At 44.4% G+C, this 8,084-nt stretch overlaps 1 long non-coding RNA gene across 1 annotated transcript; it reads left to right on the top strand.

The window, feature by feature from the left end:
- Window positions 1-1,117: 1,117 nt before the first annotated feature.
- Window positions 1,118-7,050, top strand: LOC146349381 (uncharacterized). Its single transcript, XR_014788953.1, has 3 exons — window positions 1,118-1,325; window positions 4,030-4,152; window positions 5,218-7,050. It is a non-coding gene; the product is annotated as an uncharacterized LOC146349381 (long non-coding RNA).
- The last annotated feature ends 1,034 nt before the right edge of the window (window positions 7,051-8,084 follow it).

The raw sequence follows: 8,084 nt of genomic DNA, 5'->3' as shown, positions 1-8,084 counted from the left end.
GACTGTTAGGGTGATATGACCATGGAACCAATTACCTAGGGAGGCAGTGGGCAATCCCATACTGGAGGCATTCAAAATGAAGCTGGATAGCCGGCCAACTGTCAGGGATGCTTTGACTTCGACTCCCACACTGAGCAGGGGTTGGACTCGATGGTCTTATAGGCCCCTTCCAACCCTACTATTCTATGATTCTATGTTTTAGGTGCCTGTTAAAGACCTATCTCTTTACCCAGGCCTTCCAAGAATGACTGTGTTGCCCAGTCGGTTGGTTTAGTACTTATTGTGTACTTAGTTTCAGTTTTAAATTTAGTTTAGCTGATTTTAACCGATGAGGGCTTTTTGTATTTATTTTGATCCATTTTAAATGTTTGATGTCATAAACCTCTTAGATGTTTTTTAGATATAGGCGGTATACAAATTGATTAAATAACAGCAACATGAGACATATACAGAAGAGACTGCCCCTGAACATGCATAGAGTGAATTCTCTCACCACTGAATAACACAACAAGGCCACAGTTTGGGCTGGGCTGGGCTGATTGCATTTAGCACATCTAGGGTTTCTTTTTAAATAGCAGCCGAGGGTTGCTGATCAGGATCAGGCCTGTGGCATGCAGGAAGGAGTGGGTTAACCTTTTCTCCCTATACTACAGGGAGAAATGAAAATTGCCTCTCACCAAAACTGCTATTTGCCCCAGGAGAGAAGATGCTCTTTCTAGAAGTACAGAATTGCAAGGTGGATTCTTCAAGCCTACGCATGCTCTTTTAGAAGTGTGTTTAAAGCACTGACAAAGACATATCCTCTTAAAGTCTGTCTCTGGATCTCAAGAACACTTCATTTTGAACAGAAAAGTGTGTTGTCCTTGGATTATTATTTCACGTGGGCCCAACTAATGGTTATGGCAACAGCAATGACCGGAAACCCATTAGGGACGCATTCTTTCAAAAGTGTTTTATGTTGAATTAGAGATTATGAGAAAATTACAGTTGGCAAGAGTTGAAAACATCTTGCAATGATTCAATGTCCTTGATTCCAAATTACTCTTCCTTCCTTCCTTCCTTCCTCTGCTGGGTGCATCTTTGCCAGCAGAAAACTCTTATTTAGCACTATTGCCATGATATTCCAAGGGCATCCTTATTATATGAGACTCAAAGGCGGCTTCTCACAATGGATACTTGATTATATTATGTGTGTTCACACAGCTGGACTTGTCTGTTTCTTCAACTGGAGACCTCACTTGCTTAGCTCCAGGATGTTGGAGGTTTGGGGCTGGTTCACACATAACGGGAGAGGGTTTGGTGGAGGATGAGCGGGTCAGAGGAAGGTAAGTAGGCAGAAGTTATGTTCTTCTCCCACTCAGTTTAAAATCCAAGTCAGAGAAGAAATTCTCTGTTCACTTTGTCTTTGAAATGAGCATTAGAAGCTCCAGGAATCTGCTGTTTATTCTGATCCAGGGGGTTTGAATTTCAGTGATGCCACTGATACAAACGAACAATTTTAAAAATTGCAACACTTGCAAAAAATTGCAAAAAATTGGGGGTGGAGGGTGGGGGAAATGAAATTCAACTGATCAAGAGAAACACATCCAGACCTGCCTTCCCCAACCAGATGCCTTCCAGACATGCTGGACCAGTGGAGACTGGTGGCTCCGATTTTGGTGGGGCTGTGCGTCCATTCTGGGTTTTAGTCAGAAGCAGCCAGAACGCTCAAGGAGCTACTCAAGGTCCTGATTCTATTTTGGAGATAGGCTCCAGCACCTTGGATAGCTTGGAGTTCTGGCTGGTTCTGAATGGATTGACAGCCCCTCTGAAAACAGCGCCACCAGCCTCCTCTGCGTCAGAGTACCACTCCCATTTGGGGAGGGGGACTAGAATTGGAGCACTTCATAACGAGTGGTGTAGTGGTAGACTTTGAAGTGCAGGCACTCATCGTGACAGTCCCCATAGCCACGCCCCCAAGGAGAGTCCAAAACTGCAGGCAGCGGTGTTGATCTGACCAGTTCTAGCAGTTTTCATCTCCACCAGGAGCAGGTCTTTGGTAAAGCTAATGTGTCTAAGTTGCCCAAGCCAACCCAAAATACTTTGAAGTAGAAGGGGCGAGGGGGCAGGGGGAGAGATTGTTGCTGAGAAAATTCATTTTCCTCCAGCTACCGTGAGGATTGCAGTCCTGTCCAGCTCAGAAGGAAAATGGAAGTTTGAGGGGGGTGCCAGATGACGTCATCATCCCTGCTAATTAAAAAAAATGCTGATGCTGCACCCCTATGAGTCCCGGCTCCACTACACCACTATTTATATCTGATTATGCATGTTTATTGTTCCAGTGGTAATGTTGGGCTCATAGGTTTTTTTGTAAGAGTAATTTAGCTATCACTGCGTTCTTATGGGGAAAAATATACAAACCAATAAAGGCCATCGCGTTATAAAAAGGGTAATGCAAATGCCAGTGATGCAGCACAACCTTATGTATGTCTACTCAGAAGTAAGCCCCACTGAGAGCCATTGGACTTATTCTGAGTTAAGTGTCTCTAGGATTGCAGGCTTAATCACTGAGCAATGTACCCACCATGTCATGTGCCAAGTGTCCCTGCTGTGGCTCAAAACAGGCTGCAAAGTTACAGAAGTACTTTTAAGTATTAAGAGTTTAATCTGGATTCCCCCCCCCCCCCGCCGCCAGGTTCTGGCTGGTCCTTAATAGAATAAATTACACTCCATGCTCTCTGATGGCTTGGAAAGGAAGGAGAATGGGTGTGCAGACATGAGGTTCAAATAGCATTAATTTTATTCTATTTTTCCCCCTGATGATGACCTCACGTGTTATCATTTTAAAATCTGCCTGGACTGCCAGGCAGTTCACACATCTTGTGTGGAAATAAATAAATTAGCTGGAGAAAACCTAGGGTGTGATCCATCTGACCAGGCATCCAGCTGCCTGGTTAGAAGGGAATCTCCACAGTGAAGATTCTTCTTTCTCCCTTTCCCACCAGCCTCTGGTCGATGCAAACCTCTCATAATAGGGATGTTGGAGAATTCCGCCACAGACTCCAGTGAGCGAATTCTTTAGAATCTGGCCCCCCGAGTCCGTGGCGGAACAGGGCAATCCCCACCACCACCCCGCGGAATCCCCCCAGGATGGAGCCTACCTGGCGGCGGCGGCAGCGGCGGCGGCTCGAGCGGCAGCTCCGGGTCATCTTCCAGCTGCTGCCAGGCTGCGGCCGCAAATGGCAGCCGCTACGCCAGCCGCCATTTGCGTCCCTGCCAAGCCGTGATAGGCTACATATATATTTACATAGCCTATCATGGCAAAAGGCAGGGACGCAAATGTCAGCCGCTACAGTGGTTGCCATTTGCAGCCGCAGCCCAGCAGCGGATGGAGGTCTGGCTGTGGGTGGCCCCAGCTGGTGGCTCCGCGGAGTCGCAGTGGAGCAGAGCCAGCCAGGGAGGATTCCGGGGGGGGGACACAGAGTGCCTCCCCCCCACCGCGGATGGCCCCAGTGGAACAAGGTAAGCGTTTTGTACACCCCTACTCATATATAGATTTAGTCACTTTGTTCCTCTCCACTGTAGTGTGCTTGTGCCGGTCATTCATAGGGACGGGGGAGAAATTCATTAGGTTTGCATTTTCATGCAAACAGGTGGCTACTAGGAAGAGGGCCTTTTCTGCTGCGGCACCCCAGCTGTGGAATGAGCTCCCTGGTGAGGTTCACCAGGCACCTACATTGTATTCCTTCCGGCACAGGGTGAAGACCTTTTTATTCTCCCAGGCACTTTAGCATTTTAGCTTTCTAGTCTTTTAGCTTTGCTGTTTTAAATCTGTATTTAGGTTTTATTCTGGATTTATTCTGGTTGTATTGGTATATTGTGGTTTTAATGCTTTTATATTTTATATTGTCTCTTACTGTGTGCTTTTTAGTTTTAATTTTTGTGAACTGCTCAGAGAGCTTTGGCTACTGGGAGGTATAGAAATAAATAAATAAATAAATAAATAAATTTATTTCTCCCTTTCAAACCTATACATGGACTGAAATTCAGTTCTAGAGCTGCGCACAACTGGCCTGTTGAAGTTCTCCACCTTATTCGTGGGCAGAGAAATTTTGAAGACAATTTCACCAGATTTCTCCAGGGGGAAGAGAAATTCTCAACAGTTTCTCCCAGGTACGGGTCCCCATTGGCAGGGCTTGTAGCACAGCTGCTTTCTTTTTTGGTAAGGTTGAGGGCGGGGATTGTGCTGCAACAGCATCAACTATCTTGGCAGCCTGCCCTGGCCCTGGGTTTGCATCCACCACAATGCAGATGGGGGCAATGTTGTGTCTGGCTCCAGGGATGAGGTGGAGTTCGTGCTCTGCCAAAATCTGCCCTCCAATTTCCTGAAAGCTTTTCCCCCCATGAAAGAGGCTTCCCTTGTTCTGCCTCATTCAGGATGTTTTACAATTTATTTTTGTGGAATTTTTGAGCTTACCTAATCACAGCTAGTCTCCCGGGCTACCTGCACATCATCTGAAAAAGCCCCATGGGAGGAATTAGCTCATGATGCCTTCCACTAGGCTTGAATTGAAGTGTAGGAGGCTGAGGAGGCCACAGGCTGCCAGAGGGATGATTGTACAATGAAAAACAGGACCCATGGGCTTGCTCATCAGCCACCTCATAAGTAACGTAAGCCCCAGAAACCCAAACCCAGCCCATGAGAATTTCTCCGAAATGTCCTCACCATTGAATTTCTTTTCAAAAACAATTTCTCTTCTATCAAATTGCATGAGAATGGTCGGGAAAAAATGTGGGAGAAATTTTCGGCACAGCACTATTTAAAATTCCCCCTTCTCCAGATTTTGCAATGGAGTTCTCCAATAGAAACATGCAAAGAAAAAGTCACATATTAGGGAAAGTAATGTTCAAAAAACGTGTATATTAGACAAAATCGCACACAAAAATGCATGTCTTTGGGGGGCTGTTTGGTGGTGGGCAGTGGAGGGTGGTGGTTCTGATGTCAGTGGGGCAGGAAGCCCATTCCAGGTTTCAGCCAGAACCAGTAAGAACTCTAAAGGAGCTTTCCAAGGTGCAAAGCGGATTCCTGGAGCAGACTCACTGCCCCACTGACATAAGAGCCACCATCCTTCACTGGTGGAGGGGATCCCCCTAAGGGTTTTTTCTCAAAATTTTTTGTTCTTCTGCAAACCTTGGGCTTCCCCTAAGCCTGCTGATTCCTCCCTCTTGTGTACGCAGGGTTCTGTTCTGGCCACATGTGGACCACCACTCAGATGACTGGGACTGCTATTCGCTTATTTACTTGATTACATCTACTAAACTACCTTCGGTGTATGAAACTATAAAGCTTTCCCATCCAAGGCATTTATTGTGCACTCGTCATTCCCTTCTCATGGTTGTTTATAGGTTCTTTAGACAATGTCGTGACACTCCAGTTTCACTTCTGCGTCTGGCCAGCACTTCCAACAAGTTTTTTTTTTAGAGCAGGGGAAATGGTGTACTTAATTGTGAAAGTGAAAGCAAACATGATTTCCTCTTGTGTATTTGTGCTATTCTGCTATATCACCATGCCATCTAGAGGTTATGTAGTGGAAAAGCAAGAAAGAAAATGCTCCCTGTATAGTGCTTGGATCGCAATTCCATGGCAAAACCAAAAGTAGATACAGCAGATTAACAGCAGATTAATAAACCCTATGTAGAAAAGCTCTAAGTCTTTACAGTAAATCTAACTTTTGTGAACTAGGCCACTGTCTAGGCTGACATAATTTGAGGGGCACTTGCCACATCAGACACATACAAGCCAACACAGGTTTTGCACTGCTTCTGCATGGTGGCCACCCCACATGATGAGAATGCTCTGTAACAATGCAAGCAGTTTGGGGGCACGTTCTCTGTTCACTTGGAAACAGAATTATCTCCCTCCTGCCAGTGCTGGTAAAGAAAACACCTGAGGCTACCCAGTTCCAATACAATCATTATGCAGTTGGTCCAAACTCAAGAGATCTTCCTCAATATGAACCATATTGTGTTATTTTCTAGTGCCTGCACCAGGTAAGAACCGTCTATGCCAAGGTATCAAGACTAATTTCATCCATGTCCCAAATCAATAGATCACATAATGCTAGGACTGAATTTCTCTATCAAGGCACAACTCAGCAGCAAAAATATGTTAGCCATATTAAATGGCTCAGGCGTTATACTCTCAGACCTGAGAGACCTCATCATAAATACATATCATAACATGGTTAGAAAGGGACTCGTCTTCGTCTTGCTGAAACCAGTGTGTGTGCTTGTTGAAATGCTCCTGCTGAGTGCTGAGTTGACCTCTTTGAAGGTTTTTAAGCAGGCATTAAAGGCACTGTTATTCCGGCAGTCCTTCCCTTTGTAGAACTCTTGTTCCTTTTGCCGACTTTTGTATACTGTTTTCAAGCTGTGTTGTTTTATTGTTGGATTTTTAAAAAATGGTTTTTAATTCAAAGTTGTTTCGAGTTATATGTTGATCGTATATACTGTACATATGCTTTTATGCAAATGTTTTTTAAACTTTGTATATTGTATTTTAGGGCACAATCCTATGGATGTTTAGACAGAAAAAAGTCCTACAGCTCCCAGCATTCCCCAGCCAGCCATGACTGGCTGGGGAATGCTGAGAGGTGTAGGACTTTTTCTGTCTAAACAAGCATCGGATTGCGTCCTTAATGTTTTAACTTTTGTAAACTGCCCAGAGAGCTTCCGTTATGGGTCAGCATAGAACTGTAATAATAACAATAACAATAATAATGTGCATGAGGATGAGGGAGAGGGCCTTCTCTGTGGTGGCCCCCACTTTGTGGAACTCCCTCCCTAGAGAACTCCGCCATGCCCCCTCTTTAATGAGCTTCCGCCACGCATTAAAAACCTGGTTGTTCGGGGTAGGTTAGGGTATTTTTTAGAAATACAATGTTTTAATATGGAATTTTATTGTTTTAAACTGTTGTATTATTGTATATTGCCCAGAGTGGCTGGGTGACTGGCCCGATGGGTGATTAAGAAATTTAATAAATAAAATAAATACATTCTGCTTTTATGGACAAATAAGTCGTAGAATTAGACAAGGCGATGCAGTTCTTTAAAAGACCTGGACAGAACTTTTTTCTTTCTTTCTTTTTTGAAAATGAAGAAACAAAGAAATATTAAAAGCAAATGAAGTTTTGGTTTGGTTTTAGAAACTTGATGGCCTTGGTTGCATTGATCCTACCCGCAAAGACACTTACTGATTGTTCAATCTAAGAATTCCCATACCAGTTCAGACCTAACAATGGTGGTCACGAATGAATTGCCAAAAAGGAGGAAATTTCCATATGTTCATAGAGATAGATAGACAGAGTTGCAAATGTGGAAATAAGTATTAGAATTTAAATAAGACCATGCTGGATCAGACCAAGGGTCCATCTAGTCCAGCATTCTGTTTACACAGTGGCCAACCAGTTGTCGACCAGGAAGCCACAAGCAGGACATGAGTGCAACAGCACCCTTCCACCCATGTTCCCCAGCAACTGGTGTACATAGGTTCACTGCCTCTGGTTCTGGAGGTGGCACATAGCCATCAGGACTAGTAGCCATTGATAGCCTTCTCCTCCAGGAATCTGCCTAACCCCCTTTTAAAGCCATCCAAATTGGTGGCCATCACTACAGGCTGTGGTAGCGAATTCCATCGTTTAACTCTGCGCTGTGTGAAGAAGTCCTTTCTTTTATCTGTCCTGAATCTCCCACCAATCAGCTTCATAGGATGACCCCGGGTTCTACTATTTTGAGAGAGAGAGAGAGAGAGAGAGAGAGAGAGAAAGAATGTCTCCTTATCCACATTCTCCACACCATCCATAATTTTGTAGACCTCTATCATGGCTTTTCAATATCAAGCTTTTTCCCCAAATAGAAATACAGCACATCACAGTCCTCCACACTAGGGTGAGATGTACTGTATTTCTATTTAAATTCTAATACTTATTTCCACATTTGCAACAGGTGACATGTGTACCTTTCTAAGTCTTGTTGTCCAGGTACTAACTGTAGATGGACAACTTCAAGGACCAGCAGCTCTTCCTTCTGATGGTTCTTTACCTTTA

This window comes from Heloderma suspectum, chromosome 3 (genome assembly GCF_057233095.1).
Source record: "Heloderma suspectum isolate Gila_16-S chromosome 3, 16-S_ref, whole genome shotgun sequence".
NCBI lineage: Eukaryota > Metazoa > Chordata > Lepidosauria > Squamata > Helodermatidae > Heloderma > Heloderma suspectum.
Note: the sequence above shows the minus strand (reverse complement) of the source record. Positions and strands in the feature narration are given on the sequence as shown.